Source organism: Oncorhynchus tshawytscha, linkage group LG02 (assembly GCF_018296145.1).
Source record: "Oncorhynchus tshawytscha isolate Ot180627B linkage group LG02, Otsh_v2.0, whole genome shotgun sequence".
Taxonomy (NCBI): Eukaryota; Metazoa; Chordata; class Actinopteri; order Salmoniformes; family Salmonidae; genus Oncorhynchus; species Oncorhynchus tshawytscha.
This window is the reverse complement of record NC_056430.1, coordinates 66,951,142-66,970,244: the sequence shown is the minus strand read 5'-3', so window position 1 is coordinate 66,970,244 and position 19,103 is coordinate 66,951,142.

The window sequence follows — 19,103 nt, the reverse complement described above, 5'->3', positions numbered from 1 at the left end:
AGACTCAAGGCTGTAATCGCTGCCAAAGGTGCTTCAACAAAGTACAGAGTAAAGGGTCTGAATACTTATATAAATGTGATATTTGTTTATTTTTTATAAGTTAGAAAATATGTCAACTGTTTTTGTTTTGTCATTATGGGGTATAATTGTGTGTAGATTGATGAGGGGGGGACAATTTAATCAAGATTGTAACCTAACAAAATGTGGAAAAAGTCCAGGGCTCTGAATGCACTATATAGCCGATATTCCATGGCTACGGGCTATATCCAGGCACTCTGCAGTGCGTTGTGCTTAAGAACAGCCCTTAGCCGTGGTATATCGGCTATATACCACACCCCCTAGCCGCCACGGGGCGGCAGGTAGCCTAGTGGTTTGAGCGTTAGTCCAGTAACCGAAAGGTTGCTAGATCGAAAACACAAGCTGACAAGGTAAAAATCTGTCATTCTGCCCCTGAACAAGGCAGTTAACCCACTGTTCCTAGGTTGTAATTGTAAATAAGAATTTGTTCTTAACTGACTTGCCTAGTTAAATAAAGGTAAAATTTAAAAAATGATTGCTTAATTACGTTGACTTTGATACTACTGTATGTATTGACTGCAAAATGACAAGTGAAAGTGGTGGCATGTCTTTGCAACATTCCTTTTCAGTCATGGTCGGACTGCCTCAAATGTTTTGAATAGCCTACCACCCGTTTGTTCCATACCGTCCTCCTCTTCCTCCCTCTCCGACTCCATTGTTCTGATACCCATTTCAGTTGAAGGCACTCACTTGTACAACTGACTAGGCATCTCCCTTTCCTTTCCCCTTTTTCTCTCCCCTTTTTGTTGTTGACAGAATCACTTTGTGTCTGATCAAGCCCCTGGCATCTAGTGCTGTGGTCATAGTCCTGCTGGCCAATGAGCTTGTGTAGGCTGGGGAACCTAAAATGTCTTCTGGTGACAGTCGATTAAGTGAGTCTGCAACCTGGGTTACATTTATGCAAACACAGTGGGTAAAAAATCTTGGAGGGTAATCTCTTAAGAGCAGAGAAGCTTCCAGTTCAAAGATTATTTTGTGGTATAAAAATCCTCATGCTTGGTCTCTATGGTAACCATCAGATTTTTTCCTTTAAAGGTGGTTTCACTCACTGCCGGAAGAGCTAGTGAAGCCAGCTGGAGCACATCTCTAACATGATTTCAAAGCATTTAGTGTGTCAGCATAGATTAGCTCCAGTCAGTCGGTGTGTCCGCTAACCAGACCATCATAATGACAGGGGTCAAGAGGGCATTGAAAGGGAGTGGTCTTACAGTTTTTTCCAATTGCTAACACACTAAAATGACATGCATAGATAGCACAATTATTTAAACTGACACAGAGAGCAAAACCTCTTCTCAAGGCTCCAAAAGTCGAAACACATTTTCTGCTTTACACACATTTTGCAATACAAAATGGCACTTTTTAAATGCACTTCACACAGTTCTCTGCATAAGACACAACAATATGACATAAAGTCACATGTTTGCCATTTCAAAACACAGCCATTCAAAATGACACGACATGAGCTAATTGGCCAATACATGTGCCACCTGGCCAAATACCTCAATGGTTCAATGTTACCACTTCAATCAGGAAGTAAGCACTATGAAAAGACCACAGGTGAGCACCTTTTGTTTTACAACAACAATGGAAGCCGTTACAGAGAGAGGAAGAGGAAGAGGGAGGTTGAGAATGAGAGGGGGAGGAAGAGTGAGAGGTAGGGGTAGAGCTGCTAAAGGAGTTCATGGCCAAAGAAGACAACTTTCAAATGAAATCAGAGCAACCTTAGTTGATCATGTCATCAACCATGGGCTCACAATGCGAGAGGCTGGACAGAGAGTGCAGCCCAACTTGAGCCGTTTTACTGTCGCCTGTGTCATCTGGACATTTAGACTGGAGTACAGGTATGTAACCAAAATTCCTTTCACACTATGTAGTACACCCCATGTCATAGTGTATCAGTTGGGTGACACCTGTTTACTTCATGAATTGCTGATGTCATACACTAACTGCACAAATTTCCTGTAGAATTTACTCTACTGTGTGGGAAATATCTTTAGGCTGCATTGTCCAAGCCCTATATTTTTGTTTTTTTGTTTTTCTAAAGGACTGAGAGACGCAACCATGGTGGAGGAAGGGGCCAAATGTTCACCGGGGTACAGGAAGCTAACATTGTAAACTTGGTTTTGGAAAATAATGAAAACAGATTACGAGAAATTCAAAGCCACATCATCCAAGACAACACCATATTCAACAACATTCAACGAGTCAGTCTGTCCACATTGGCTCGCATTCTCACGCGAAACCAAATCAGAATGAAACAACTTTATAAGGTGCCGTTTGAGAGAAACTCTCAAAGAAACAAAGAGGTCAGACGAGCATATGTGGATGTAAGTACAATATTGACTGCAGTACACTACACGCAACATTGTTTCCCAGTGTACTGGATAACACCATATTGACTGCTTTTGTTCTTTGTTTTCAGGGAGTACTGGAAATGGATGCTCAATCCCACATGAGTTCATCTTTATAGATGAGGCTGGGTTCAACCTAGCAAAGACCAGAAGAAAGGGGAGAAACGTCATTGGCCACAGAGCCATTATAGATGTTCCTGGCCAACGTGGAGGGAACATCACAATGTGCGCTGCCATCTCCAATACGCATGGTGTCCTCCACTGTCATGCCAACCTTGGACCATACAACACAGCCCATATTCTCACGTTTCTGGACAGACTCCACAACATTCTCATACCACCAGAGCGTATGAATGATGCAGATCATCAAAGAACCCGGTACGTTGTACAACGTGAGCTTTCATCGTGCAGCCCCAGTCCAAAACTGGTTTGCTGACCACCCACCATTTCTCGTGCAATACCTCCCACCATACTCACCATTTCTGAACCCCATAGAAGAGTTATTTTCGGCACGGCGGTGGAAGGTATACAACCGGCAGCCCTTTGTGAGCATGCCTCTTGTGCAGGCTATGGAAGAGGCATGTGATGAGATGGATGTGGGTGCGATTCAGGGATCGATAAGGCACTCGAGGCACTTCTTCCCTCAATGTCTGGCAAGGGCAGATATTGCCTGTGATGTGGACGAGGCGTTGTGGCCAGACCCAGCTGTGATGTGGACGAGGCGTTGTGGCTCTGGTTATATGAATCTGGTTATATGAATGAAGTGTGTGCCATTTCATGCAAATGTTTGATTTTGATAATGCTATATGTAGTTTTGGTTGCAGTGCTTCATTTTGCAGGATATATGAGGTATTTTGCAGTTTGGGTGTGTGGTTTTGTGAATTGTGTTAAGTATTTTGATAAAACCAGCCTAGTTTGCAAAATTGTGTTTCAGCAATTGGGAAAAACTGTAATGTAGTCTTGCACAACAGACACAGACTTCCTCCCCAAATAGCCTGGGGGTGAGGTTGCCCTCAATGGAAATGACTAGCTTCATCAGACTAGATTGATTTGCCTGGCGACCAAAACTCCTTGCTTCGGCCAAACGCTTCACCATGAGTTTGGAGCTGAGTACCTCCCCAACTATTTCTAGAACACAAACACATTCTAACGGTTCTGATTGGTCCCAGAAACCGGTAGGTTGGGCAAGAGCCAGAAATTCATCCTTGGCTTTGATAATCTGATTGGTTAGAGATGATCCAATCGTTAATGACTTTGTTTTGTACAATAACCCTTATTTTGACCTCACCACAAACAACTTCAACGATGGCAGTCTTAGAATAGACGGTGGCGATGGGGGACCGGTAGAGAGATTGTGTCCCTCGAGCAGGAAAGAAAGTGGAATATTTTCAAAAAGAAAATATATAAATCCATTGTTGCCACCCTTAGCATTGAATGCAAGGGAATCCAGCGAGCATATGGCCTCCCTTGATAATAAAAAAATATTATAATAATAGCCAATCAGCGTTGAGCTAAACTGAGTGAGCTCAGCTGTGAATTGTCCTGGCGCACCTACAAAAGTGTCATTTGGCTTCACACCAATCACATCACATCAAAAGCAGAACGTCATTTACAGAAAACAAATACATTTCTGCATCTAGTTGTCCTAGCTAAATAGTAAAGAACTCCCCTCACCTGGATGTCTAAGTGTTAATTAAAAGGAATAAAACATGACCTGCAGGCACTAGGCCCTCCATGGAATGAGTTCGACACCCCTGCTCTACAAATCGGGTGAGTAGATACGTTTTTTTTCTACTTGCATGCACGCACTCTCTCACACACACACACACACACACACACACACACACACACACACACACACACACATACACACACACACACATATATTGAAATGTTGAAGTTGAAATTATGCTGGAATAGTGGAGGCAGTCCCTGCTTTCGTTTCGATTTGCAGTAACTCTCCGTGGTTCTAAATCAATGGTAGTTTAGTAGTTGGAAAATATCAGAAGCATTAACTTGCTTGACCATGCTAAGTCAGGGGTGTAAAACTAAATCCATGGAGGGCCCAGTGTCTGCAGGTTTTTCTTTTTTTCTTTCAGTCAAGACCAAGACAACCAGGTGAGGGGAGTTCCTTACTAATTAGTGACCTTAATTCATCAAGTACAAGGGAGGTGCGAAAACCCGGAGACACCCGGCCCTCCTAAATGTTTGTTTACATGCAAAATGCATTGTGGACTTCACCAGACAGGTCTTTGCTCTCCGGTTTTGTGATGAAACAAAGGTGTGGTTGAATTTATTCTGCCACTGTGCCTTCTCATTGTCTCGGCCTTTAGGCCTATATATCATGGTGTCAAGGCATATGAACAGCCCTTAGCCGTGGTTATAGAGCAAACAACACAATTATCACAACACAGGTTGTAAAATGGTTATTTTATTTCCTGGCTTGTCTTCCCCGGTGGTTTTACCCACGCACCACTAATGAGGCCTTGTGTACCTGGTGAAGTGGGAGGACGGGAGACCACAGCCACATCCTTGTGGGAGCAGAGCTGTTCGTCCATCCCTATGATCAGTTGTCATTGAGTCCACCCGGCCTGTAAATGTTTGAAGACTTATAATTGCTCCAGCGAGTTTTGGCGAGCTAGTTGTGTGGGGGATAATAAGCTAGCAGAACTACCGGGTGCCGTACCACAACTGCCACAAATGTCCTCAAAATATACTTTTTTGGGGGAAGTGATTCCCTCAGACATCCACAATGCTGTGTTTTTTTTTAAATTTGGGGTGCTTGTGCCTTAACGTTGTCTCTGTTTGCCAGATGTGGAACAAAAGCAGTCAAAGCACCCTGCACCAACCCAGTCGGTGCTTTGAGTCCTTAAAAACAGCTTTCAAGAGGATCTCATTGTGGTGGAGTCATTAAATCAGTTCATTACATTACACTGACTGCTCTATAGACATCAATGGACTCTTTATCTGAAACCTATTGATGCTGCTTGTCTCTTTGTTTTCCGTTGATAGTGATATTGATTGCGTATGATAAGTAATACGATGATGTATGATACAATAAATTCAACTGACTTGTCTGATTAGCAGCTGTTGAGTAGGGGAGTTCGGCATGCTGTCTGAAAGGTCAGGTGGGGAGACTGAGTGGTTTTTGGCTTGTCCCCAGGCTGGGTGTTGAATTGGAGTGATTCCAATTCAACTCTCACTCTTCCTCCAAACTTTCCTTTCTAGGTCATAACTTTCAACCCCATGTGAGGGTCAATCCATGAAATAGCCAAGCTAAGCAGTTTTAGTTTCATTCTCCTTCATTAGATGCGGTATTTGGCTGTTTATAACACTATCAAGCATCTTAAACGTTATCACGTTTGACAATAGACGTCCGTAGATTAGAATGTAGCTCTCTATCACTTGGTGATTAGCCAGACAATTCGCTGGCAATAAATGAGAATCAAACTGGTGGAGAGCCCTTTGCCCCACTGAGGTGCTGCCCAGTCCTCCTCCAACAGCCACGAAGAATCCAACGCCAGGGGGAAATGATGGCTTCAGACTGTGTGTGTGTGTGTGTGTGTGTGTGTGTGTGGGTGGGTGATAAATCTGGAATTTCCCATGTTGACATTTCCTCAAAGTTAAACAATGGGCATTCCTTGTTGAGGATTTTCACTTTCACTTTGCTTTTATTTAGTTGTAATAATCCTTTGTTGTGTTTTCACTTACCCTTTTTCCCTTAATTTCTGTATCACATCCGGCCGTGATTGGGAGTCCCATAGGGCAGCGCACAATTGGCCCAGTGTCGTCTGGATTTCGCCGGGGTAGGCCGTCATTGTAAATAAGAATTTGTTCTTAACTGGCTTGGCTAGGTAAATAAAGGTTAAATAAAATTAAACAATCTCCTCTTGACATGGGGAGGGCTGGTGAGGACAGTTTAATGTATTTTTGATGTGTTCTTGCTGATTAGTATTGTTCTCCTCTCATAGAGGAATAATAAAGGCCTAGTGCAGTCATTTTCAATAAAAAATATTTGTATTTATTTATCAGGGAGTGCTGCTCCTTACTTCCTGCGGCTATGTTGAACTGTTGAATATTTAGTGTATGTGTATATAGGCTTGTTTCTGTCTATGTTATTACCACATTTTATTTATTTATTTCAAGTTTATTTAACCAGGTAGGCCAGTTGAGAACAAGTTGTCATTTACAACTGCGACCTGGCCAAGTTAAAGCAGTGCGACAAAAAGAACAACACAGTTACACATAAACAAAGGTACAGTCTATAACACAAGAGAAAAGAAAAATATAAATAAATAGAAAAAGCTATGTACAGTGTGTGCAAAAAGAGTAGGTAGGTAGGCTAAAAATTGGCCATAGAGGCAAAAATAATTACAATTTAGCATTAATACTGGAGTGATAGATGAGCAAATGATGATGTGCAAGTAGAGATACTGGGGTGCAGAAGAGCAAGAGGGTAAGTAATACTATGAGGATGAGGTAGTCGGGTGTGCTATTTACAGATTGGTTGTGTACAGGTACAGTTCTCAGTAAGCTAGTCAGACAGCTGATGCTTAAAGTTAGAGAGGGAGATATAAGACTCCAGCTTCAGAGATTTTTGCAATTCGTTCCAGTCATTGGCAGCAGAGTACTGGAAGGAAAGGCGGCTAGAGGAAGTGTTGGCTTTGGGGATGACCAGTGCAATATACCTGCTGGAGCGCGTGCTACGGGTGGGTGTTGCTATGGTGACCAGTAAGCTGAGATAAGGTGGAGCTTTACCTAGCAAAGACTTATAGATGACCTGGAGCCAGTGGATTTGGCGACGGATATGTAGTGAGGGCCAGCCAACGAGAGCATACAGGTCGCAGTGGTGGATAGTACAGTTGAAGTCAGAAGTTTACATACACTTAGGATGGAGTCATTATTAACACTCGTTTTTCAACCACTCCACAAATTTCTTGTTAACAAACTATAGTTTTGGCAAGACGGGTAGGACATCTACTTTGTGCATGACACAAGTAATTTTTCCAACAATTGTTTACAGACAGATTATTTCACTTACAATTTACTGTATCACAATTCCAGTGGGTCAGAAGTTTACATATACTAAGTTGACTCTGCCTTTAAACAGCTTGGAAAATTTGAGTCAATTGGAGGTGTACCTGTGGATGTACACTGCTCAAAAAAATAAAGGCAACACTAAAATAACACATCCTAGATCTGAATGAATGAAATATTCTTATTAAATACTTTTTTCTTTACATAGTTGAATGTGCTGACAACAAAATCACACAAAAATGATCAATGGAAATCAAATTTATCAACCCATGGAGGTCTGGATTTGGAGTGACACTCAAAATTAAAGTGGAAAACCACACTACAGGCTGATCCAACTTTGATATAATGTCCTTAAAACAAGTCAAAATGAGGCTCAATAGTGTGTGTGGCCTCCACGTGCCTGTATGACCTCCCTACAACGCCTGGGCATGCTCCTGATGAGGTGGCGGATGGTCTCCTGAGGGATCTCCTCCCAGACCTGGACTAAAGCATCCGCCAACTCCTGGACAGTCTGTGATGCAACGTGGCGTTGGTGGATGGAGCGAGACATGATGTCCCAGATGTGCTCAATTGGATTCAGGTCTGGGGAACGGGCGGGCCAGTCCATAGCATCAATGCCTTCCTCTTGCAGGAACTGCTGACACACTCCAGCCACATGAGGTCTAGCATTGTCTTGCATTAGGAGGAACCCAGGGCCAACCGCACCAGCATATGGTCTCACAAGGGGTCTGAGGATCTCATCTCGGTACCTAATGGCAGTCATGCTACCTCTGGCGAGCACATGGAGGGCTGTGCGGCCCACCAAAGAAATGCCACCCCACACCATGACTGACCCACCGCCAAACCGGTCATGCTGGAGGATGTTGCAGGCAGCAGAATGTTCTCCACGGCGTCTCCAGACTCTGTCACGTCTGTCACATGTGCTCAGTTTGAACCTCCTTTCATCTGTGAAGAGCACAGGGCGCCAGTGGCGAATTTGCCAATCTTGGTGTTCTCTGGCAAATGCCAAACGTCCTGCACGGTGTTGGGCTGTAAGCACAACCCCCACCTGTGGACGTCGGGCCCTCATACCACCCTCATGGAGTCTGTTTCTGACCGTTTGAGCAGACACATGCACATTTGTGGCCTGCTAGAGGTCATTTTGCAGGGCTCTGGCAGTGCTCCTCCTGCTCCCCCTTGAAAGCACCGCCAGCATTCAAAAGTGACCAAAACATCAGCCAGGAAGCATAGGAACTGAGAAGTGGTCTATGGTTACCACCTGCAGAACCACTCCTTTATTGGGGGTGTCTTGCTAATTGCCTATAATTTCCACTTGTTGTCTATTCCATTTGCACAACAGCATGTGACATTTATTGTCAATCAGTGTTGCTTCCTAAGTGGACGGTTTGATTTCACAGAAGTGTGATTGACTTGGAGTTACATTGTGTTGTTTAAGTGTTCCCTTTATTTTTTTGAGCAGTGTATTTCAAGGCATACCTTCAAACTCAGTGCATCTTTGCTGACATCATTGGAAAATCAAAAGAAATCAGCCAAGACCTCAGATTTTCTTTTTAGACCTCCACAAGTCTGGTTCATCCTTGGGAGCAATTTGCAAATGCCTGAAAGTACCACGTTCATCTGTACAAACAATAGTATGCAAGTAAAAACACCATGGGACCACGCAGCCGTCATACCGCTCAGGAAGGAGACGTGTTCTGTCTCCTAGAGATGAACGTACTTTGGTGCGAAAGGTGCATATCAGTCCCAGAACAACAGCAAAGGACCTTGTGAAGATGCTGGAGGAAGCAGGTACAAAAGTATCTACATCCACAGTAAAAATGAGTCCTCTATCGACATATCCCGAAAGGCCGCTCAGCAAGGAAGAAGCCACTGCTCCAAAACTGCCATAACAATGCCAGACTACGGTTTGCAACTGCACAAGGGGACAAATATCGTACTTTTTGGGGAAATGTCCTCTGGTCTGATGAATTAAAAATAGAACTGTTTGGTCACAATGACCGTCGATATGTTTGGAGGAAAAGGGGGAGGCTTGCAAGCCGAAGAACACCATCCCAACCGTGAAGCACGGGGGTGGCAGCATATGTTGTGGTCATGCTTTGCTGCAGGAGGGACTGGTGCACTTCACAAAATAGATGGCATCATGAGAAAGGAAAATTATGTGGATAGATTGAAGCAACATCTCAAGACATCAGTCAGGAAGTTAAAGCTTGGTCGCAAATGGGTCTTCCAAATGGACAATGACCCCAAGCATACTTCCAAAGTTGTGTCAAAATGGCATAAGGACAACAAAGTCAAGGTATTGGAGTGGCCATCACAAAGCCTTGACCTCAATCCTATAGAAAATGTGTGGGCAGAACTGAAAAAGCATGAGCAAGCAAGGAGGCCTACAAACCTGACTCAGTTACACCAGCTCTGTCAGGAGAAATAGGCCAAAATTCACCCAACTTATTGTGGGAAGCTTTTTAAAAGGCTACCTGAAACATTTGACCCAAGTTAAACAATTTAAAGGCAATGCTACCAAATACTAATTGAGTGTATGTGATCTTCTGACCCACTGGGAATGTGATGAAAGAAATAAAAGCTGAAATAAATAATTATTATATTATATTATTCTGACATTTCACATTCTTAAAATAAAGTGGTGATCCCAACTGACCTAAGACAGGGAATTTTTACTTGGATTTAATGTCAGGAATTGTGAAAACTGAGTTAAAATGTATTTGGCTAAGGCGTAGGTAAACCTCCGACTTCAACTGTATATGGGGCTTTGGTGATAAAACAGATGGCACTGTGATAGACTACATCCAGTTTGCTGAGTAGAGTTTTGGAGGCTATTGTGTAAATAACATCGCCGAAGTCAAGGATCAGTAGGATAGTCAGTTTTACGAGAGTAAATTTGGTGGCATGAGTGAAGGAGGCTTTGTTGCGAGATAGGAAGCCGATTCTAGATCTAATTTTGGATTGGAGATGCTTAATGTGTGTCTGGAAGGAGAGTTTACAGTCTAACCAGACACCTAGGTATTTGTAGTTGTCCACATATTCTAGGTCAGAAACGTCCAGAGTAGTGATGCTTGTCGGGCGGGAGGGTGCGGGCAAGAATTAGTTGAAGAGCATGCACTTAGTTTTACTAGTATTTAAAAGCAGTTGGAGGCCACGGAAGGAGTGTTGTATGGCGTTGAAGCTCGTTTGGAGGTTTGTTAGTACAGTGTTCAAAGAAGGGCCAGATGTATACAGAATGGTGTCGTCTGCGTAGAGGTGGATCGGAGAATCACCAGCAGCAAGAGTGACATCACTGATATATACAGAGAAAAGAGTCGTACCGAGAATTGAACCCTGTGGCACCCCCATAGAGACACCCCCACAGGTCCTCCGATTTGACACACTGAATTCTATCTGAGAAATAGTTGGTGAACCAGGCGAGGCAGTCATTTGAGAAACCAAGGCTATTGAGTCTGCCGATAAGAATGCGGTGATTAAGAGAGTCGAAAGCCTTGGCCAGATCGATGAAGGCCGCTGCACAGTAGTGTCTTATCGACGGTGGTTATGACACCGTTTAGGACCTTGAGCGTGGCTGAGGTGCACCCATGACCAGCTCGGAAACCAGATTGCATAGTGGAGAAGGTACGGTGCGATTCGAAATGGTCGGTGATCTGTTTGTCAACTTGGCTTTTGAAGACTAGAAAGGCAGGGCAGGATAAATATAGGTCTGTAACAGTTTGGGTCTAGAGTGTCTCCCCCTTTGAAGAAGGGGATGACAGCGGCCGCTTTCCAATCTTTAGGAATCTCAGATGATACGAAAGAGAGGTTGAACAGGCTAGTTATAGGGGTTGCAACAATTTAAGCGGATAACTTTAGAAATAGAGGGCCCAGATTGTCTAGCCCTGCTGATTTGTAGGGGTGCAGATTTTGCAGTTCTTTCAGAACATCAGCTATCTGGATTTGGGTGAAGGAGAAGTGGGGAGAGGGAGGGGGGTTGGGCAAGTTGCTGCAGGAGGTGCAGACATGTTGGCCAGGGTAGGGGTAGCCAGGTGCAAAGCATGGCCAGCCATGGAAAAATGCTTATTGATTAATCGGTGGTGACATTGTTTCCTATCCTCAGTGCAGTGGGCAGCTGGGAGGAGGTGCTGTTATTCTCCATGGACTTTACAGTGTCCCAGAACTTTTAAGAATTAGTGCTACAGGAAGCAAAATTTGGTTTGAAAAAGCTAGCCTTAACTTTCCTAACTCACTGAGTATATTGGTTCCTGACTTCCCTGAACAGTTACATATCACGGGGGCTATTCGATGCTAATGCAGTATGCCACAGGATGTTTTAGTGCTGGTCAAGGGCAGTCAAGTCTGGAGTGAACCTAGGGCTATATCTGTTCTTAGTTGTACAGTTTTTGAATGGGGCATGCTTATTTAACATGGAGAGGAAAGCACTTTTGAAGAGCAACCAGGCATCCTCTACTGTCGGGATGAGGTCAATATCCTTCCAGGATGCCCGGGCCAGGTCGATTAGAAAGGCCTGCTCGATTAAGTGTTTTAGAGAGCGTTTGACAGTGATGAGGGGGTCGTTTGAATGCGGACCCAGGACGCAATGAGGCAGGGATCACTGAGATCCTGGTTGAAGACAGGAAAGATATTTAGAGGGCAGGTTGGTCAGGATGATATCTAAGAGGGTGCCCCTGGTAGGTTCCTTGATGATTTGTGTGAGATTGAGGGCATCTAGCTTAGACTGTAGGATGGCCGGGGTGTTGAGCATATCCCAGTTTAGGTCACCTAACAGTATGAACTCTGAAGATAGATGGGGGGCGATCAATTCACATATGGTGTCCAGGGCACAACTGGGGGCCGAGGGGGGTCTATACCAAGCGGCAACGGTGAGCGACTTGTTTCTGGAAAGGTGAATTTTTAAAAGTAGAAGCTCAAATTGTTTGGGCACAGATCTAGAAAGTATAACAGAACTCTGCAGGCTATCTCTGCAGTAGATTGCATCTCCGCCCCATTTGGCTTTTCTGTCTTGGCGGAAAATGTTATAGTTAGGGATGGAAATTTCAGGATTTTTGGTGGCCTTCCTAAGTCAAGATTCAGACACAGCTAGGACATCCGGGTTGGCAGAGTGTGCTAAAGCAGTGAATAACACAAACTTAGGAAGGAGGCTTCTAATGTTAACATGCATGAAACTAATGCTTTTACGGTTACAGAAGTCAACAAATGAGAGTGCCTGGGGAATGGGAGTGATGCTGGGAGCTGCAGGGCCTGGGTTAACCTCTACATCACCAGAGGAACAAAGGAGGAGTAGGGTAAGAGTACTGCTAAAGGCCATCTAGTCGTTTGGAACAGAGCGTAAAAGGAGCATGTTTCTGGGCGCGGAAGAATAGATTCAAGGCATAATGTACAGACAAGGGTATGGTAGGATGTGAGTACAGTGGAGGTAAGCCTAGGCGTTGAGTGACGATGAGAGAGGTTTTGTCTCTAGAGGCACCATTTAAGCCAGGTGCGGTCACCGCATGTGTGGCGGGGTGGAACATAAGGGTATATTGAGCAGGGCTGGAGGCTCTACGGTGAAACATGTTTAAATGCTTAAAAGTCTCAAGTATGCTATCCTGTCTCCTTTCCCATCTTTAGATAATGATGTAGGTGCAAAGGCCATTCCTGCTCCAGAGCAGAGGGACTTTACGCTCCAGCTGTCATGAGGGTTCTCCCAGCCTTCCGCAGGGATGCTGTCAGGCCACAGGAACTCCCCAGAGGGCAAGTCCAGCCTCATCCTGGGTTGAGGTCCCTCTCCTTCCTTCCCTATCGCTCTCTTTCTCTGAACTCTGCCATCCTATTCTCAAAAAAAAAAGAAGTTGAAAAAAGAAGCCCCAACCGTTCGTGATTCCAGGAATTTCATCCCGTCCTCCTCTTTCTTTCCTCCCTCCCCAAGTCCATTGTTTGATACCCCCTCTTTTTTAATATTTGTAAGAGTTCTTTGATAGAAGCACTTTATGTAACTGATCCAAGCCTCTGGCATCTGTAGTGATGTAGTCACAGGCCTGCTGGCTAAAGGGCATAAGGCACCATCCCGGTGCCAATGGCAAATGCTCCAATGCGCAATTGTTTTTGCACAGTTCCCATTGTTTGGCAAAAACTGCATGCACGCCTCGTTTGTTCTCGAGACCGACTCACCCAAAACATTTTTGGTGAATCCTTAGATTTTTTTTTTTTAAATAATGTACTGTGAAAGATTTTTTTATTTAAGGTTATGCTGGACTAAATTGTAAGTCGTATTAATTAATTGGTGGGGTACACGATGTGGTGTTACATGAAGTTGGGAACTTGAACATTTGTATGGAAAGAATAATCCACACGGTGGAGCCAAGCTGTCAAATCCAACACACTGGCATCATTATTTCTAAATTCAGAGAATATGTCCAGATAATGGGCAATTCTAATGTCATTTTTTGTATTGTATCTGTAGTCTTTACAGGTCAAAGTTATAACTTCAGTGCCCGTTTTGAGTGCTTGTTGTTAAAAATCTGCTTTTTCCATAAGACTGACCAGGTAAATCCAGGTGAAATCTACGAGCCAAAAATTGTCACTTGTTAAATCCACTTCAATCATTGTTGATGAAAGGGAGGAGACAGACTAAATAAGTATTTTTAAGTTGAGACAATTGAGACATGGATTGTGTATGTGAGGGTGAACAGGCAAGACAAAATATTTAAGTGCCTTTGAACAGGAACATTGTGTATCAGAAATCACAGATAATTATCCGACATGCGCAAAATTATTCGGTAAGAGGAAGGCAATGTGGGAGTCTGTAATTTTCAGTTTATCATCCCAGCTCTACCACAACCACATCCTTGTGGGAGCAGGCCGGTCCTCGCATCCCTGTGCTCCCTGTCAGTGGGTCCCCCACTCCTGAATGATAGATTGAATACTTCTAATTGCACCAGCTGGTCTTGCAGGGGATTATGAGCAACAAGAACAATCTGGCACGGATGTGACTCTCCCAGACTTCCACAATGCAGTGTTTTTCATTTGGGGTGCTTGTGTCTTTGCATTGTCTCTGTGTGACAAACGTGGAATGAAAGCGGTCAAAAAACTCTGTACTAACCCAGTCAGTGCTTTGAGTTCTCAAAAACATGGAGCTTTCAAGAGGATCTCATTGTGGTGGTCTGGAGTCATTAATAATGAGTGAGAAATTCACCGACGTACAAATATCATACCCCAAGACATGCTAACCTCACTGTCGTGTTTTTGGCTATGCCGGAATAATGTGATATGACATGCTATTCTTTAAAATAATTTCTCCATAATTAATATTAACTGATTGAGCTAATCATGTAAATATAATTAACTAGAGAGTCGGGGCACCACAAAATAATATTTATAGAGCTGTTATCTTCCGAATAAACTCTTAAAGACCTAGTAATATTTTACATCAATAGCAGTCAATATTAATCGTCACCTTAATTCAGTCTCATCTGAAAGTTTTAAATTCTTGGTTATCATTACGAACCCTGGCTAACAAGTTGAATCAGCAATACAAAATTGGGTTTCATTATCATCAAAATCAAATCAAATTTATTTATATAGCCCTTCGTACATCAGCTGATATCTCAAAGTGCTGTACAGAAACCCAGCCTAAAACCCCAAACAGCAAGCAATGCAGGTGTAGAAGCACGGTGGCTAGGAAAAACTCCCTAGAAAGGCCAAAACCTAGGAAGAAACCTAGAGAGGAACCAGGCTATGTGGGGTGGCCAGTCCTCTTCTGGCTGTGCCGGGTGGAGATTATAACAGAACATGGCCAAGATGTTCAAATGTTCATAAATGACCAGCATGGTCGAATAATAATAAGGCAGAACAGTTGAAACTGGAGCAGCAGCACGGCCAGGTGGACTGGGGACAGCAAGGAGTCATCATGTCAGGTAGTCCTAGGGCATGGTCCTAGGGCTCAGGTCCTCCGAGAGAGAGAAAGAGAGAATTAGAGAGAGCACACTTAGATTCACACAGGACACCGAATAGGACAGGAGAGGTACTCCAGATATAACAAACTGACCCTAGCCCCCCGACACATTAACTACTGCAGCATAAATACTGGAGGCTGAGACAGGAGGGGTCAGGAGACACTGTGGCCCCATCCGAGGACACCCCCAGACAGGGCCAAACAGGAAGGATATAACCCCACCCACTTTGCCAAAGCACAGCCCCCACACCACTAAAGGGATATCTTCAACCACCAACTTACCATCCTGAGACAAGGCTGAGTATAGCCCACAAAGATCTCCGCCATGGCACAACCCAAGGGGGGGCGCCAACCCAGACAGGATGACCACATTTATTTATTTACTAAATACCTAAATACCTAACTAATCACACAGAATTACATATACACAGAATTAATCATAACTTGATTACAAATTACATCATAAAGGAAAACATACCTAGCGGGCGAAACAGATATGACAGCTGGTTACACAAAAGAAAAGGGCTGGGTTTGAGTGAAAGAGCGGGAAGACTGAGGACCAAAGGAAGAAGCTGTGCTATCGTAAATACAGTATTTTATGCATTCTAAATTACCGCCCATTTGGAAAAGGAAAATGCAATAAATATTTACTCTGAGCTGCACTTCGGTAGGTTGGTGATAGATGGAAGGCCGTGTTGCCAAACCGAGTCCTTTGAAGAATGTCTCTGGTGGTCAATTGGATACGTTGTAGTAACGTCGTTGTTTGGTAGACGGGATACTCTGTCTGTTCCTTCCTAACCCTCATTTGCAGCTGCTGTTGCTAACTCACCGGCTAGGAGGTATCACTTCTGTAGTGAATAGGAGTTCAAAGTTCATACCATTCGCAACCAAAGCTCACGCTGATGTTGGCTTCGTTCTGTAGTTATTATCTGAACCATTCTGACATCGGACCGTCGTCCTCACATCCTCGGAACAGGAGGTTACATTTTCGTCAAGGGCTTATGTAGTGGAGGGAGAAATGGGGTGTGTTTCATAGTTTACAACCTATGTCTCTTCACGTGGGCGGGCCACTGAGTCAGGCCTAATTCACTCATGAAAACCCAATTCTCACATTTTAGAAGTTAAAATCACATTTCATCCCATCACGAATAATTTCATATTCAAACAGTTAAAATGAACAACAATTTCATGTGAATCCCGATAACTCTGTTGTGTAGACTTTCCACTGTAGAGTTTATGTCATCCTACCATCGATGAGAATGTCTGAGATGACAACCGAAATGACATCATATTCATTAAGTACCACCGCATATGTTCAATTGGTCGGATTACCAGAATATAGTTCATTTCCCCCCACCTTCTGATGTTCCCAGACTTTCTATGTTAACCAAGGGGTTTTCAAATGTAACATCAGTAGGGTAGAGAGGAAAAAGGGAGGGAGAGGTATTTATGACTGTCATAAACCTACCCCCAGGCCAACGTCATGACATCACCATTACAATAACAGTGGAGGATAACATTCTTGGGGGGCATATGATGTTTGTGTCTAACTTTCTCACTCATCATTATTCACGATTCATTCAGGACTATCCATAATCATGGTAGCATCCACATTAATGTAGAATTGTTTAGAAACATATTCTAAAATGACCAATCATTTACCATACATTTCGATTGTACACAAAATAATCTGACGCAACCAAAACAAACTACAAATTTGTTGGATGCATTTGCTGAGTCACAAGCTTTATATAATTATTGTGTGCTAAGAACATGGGACCAAATACTACTTACAGAGCCCACTGTATTTTGAACTGTAATAAATGCTGCCCTTATTAAGAATGGACACACAATTCCAGTCAAAATAGAAGATTGTAAGAAATACTGTAGCCTACTGTTACTATATCCAACCGAACTCCATTTGTTGCCACTATCATGCAACCCAGTAGGTTTCAAGCTTTTTGACCTGCTACCCCAAAAAGGAGTGATACAGAACTTGCAACCCACATGCACACACCAACATGCGTGCAATTGTAGCATTACAGCCATAAATGTTGATGCATTTTCAAAAAGCAAGAAAGGCTACAGAAATAAACGGCATTTTACACCTGCATCTGGAGCAGAAATTCATTCATGTTAGCATTCAATGTCAACTAGGGATATATTATGTCACTTCTCTGGAGTCCAGAGCAGGCAAAACCATGCAACCTACTTGTAGGGGAGGTTGCATGATCGGATGGAAACCATGTTCGGTCTGCAACGCACCATCACTTTGGAGGGCAGGCTGCCTGCGGAGTGCTCATTGCCAGCCCGACCAACCATCCTACTTTCATTTTGAATTAATTAATCATATGTCTTATGTAACCATAGCAAACATAGCATATCATACTAATTTGAGTGTCTCAATTGACATGTACTATGTTTCGTCTACTATGTTACGCCTAGTCTATGAGACCAGGCTGGGCAGCCCAACCTGGTCTCAGAGCATTTCTTCTGATTATGTATATAAAGATGCTTGTTATGTATTAATGTTTTCATTTGTGTATATCCATTACAATTCATACACTGCTCAAAAAATAAAGGGAACACTTAAACAACACAATGTAACTCCAAGTCAATCACACTTCTGTGAAATCAAACTGTCCACTTAGAAAGCAACACTGATTGACAATAAATTTCACATGCTGTTGGGGCAAATGGAATAGACAACAGGTGGAAATTATAGGCAATTAGCAAGACACCCCCAATAAAGGAGTGGTTCTGCAGGTGGTGACCACAGACCACTTCTCAGTTCCTATGCTTCCTGGCTGATGTTTTGGTCACTTTTGAATGCTGGTGGTGCTTTCACTCTAGTGGTAGCACGAGACGGAGTCTACAACCCACACAAGTGGCTCAGGTAGTGCAGCTCATCCAGGATGACACATCAATGCGAGCTGTGGCAAGAAGGTTTGCTGTGTCTGTCGGCGTAGTGTCCAGAGCATGGAGGCGGTACCAGGAGACAGGCCAGTACATCAGGAGACGTGGAGGAGGCCGTAGGAGGGCAACAACCCAGCAGCAGGACCGCTACCTCCGCCTTTGTGCAAGGAGGAGCAGGAGGAGCACTGCCAGAGCCCTGCAAAATGACCTCCAGCAGGCTACAAATGTGCATGTGTCTGCTCAAACGTCAGAAACAGACTCCATGAGGGTGGTATGATGGCCCGACGTCCACAGGTGGGGGTTGTGCTTACAGCCCAACACCGTGCAGGACGTTTGGCATTTGCCAGAGAACACCAAGATTGGCAAATTCGCCACTGGCGCCCTGTGCTCTTCACAGATGAAAGCAGGTTCACACTGAGCAGATGTGACAGACGTGACAGAGTCTGGAGAAGCCGTGGAGAACGTTCTGCTGCCTGCAACATCCTCCAGCATGACCGGTTTGGCGGTGGGTCAGTCATGGTGTGGGGTGGCATTTCTTTGGGGGGCCGCACAGCCCTCCATGTGCTCGCCAGAGGTAGCCTGACTGCCATTGTGAGACCATATGCTGGTGCGGTTGGCCCTCGGTTCCTCCTAATTCAAGACAATGCTAGACCTCATGTGGCTGGAGTGTGTCAGCAGTTCCTGCAAAAGGAAGGCATTGATGCTATGGACTGGCCTGCCCGTTCCCCAGACCTTACTCCAATTGAGCACATCTGGGACATCATGTCTCGCTCCATCCACCGACGCAT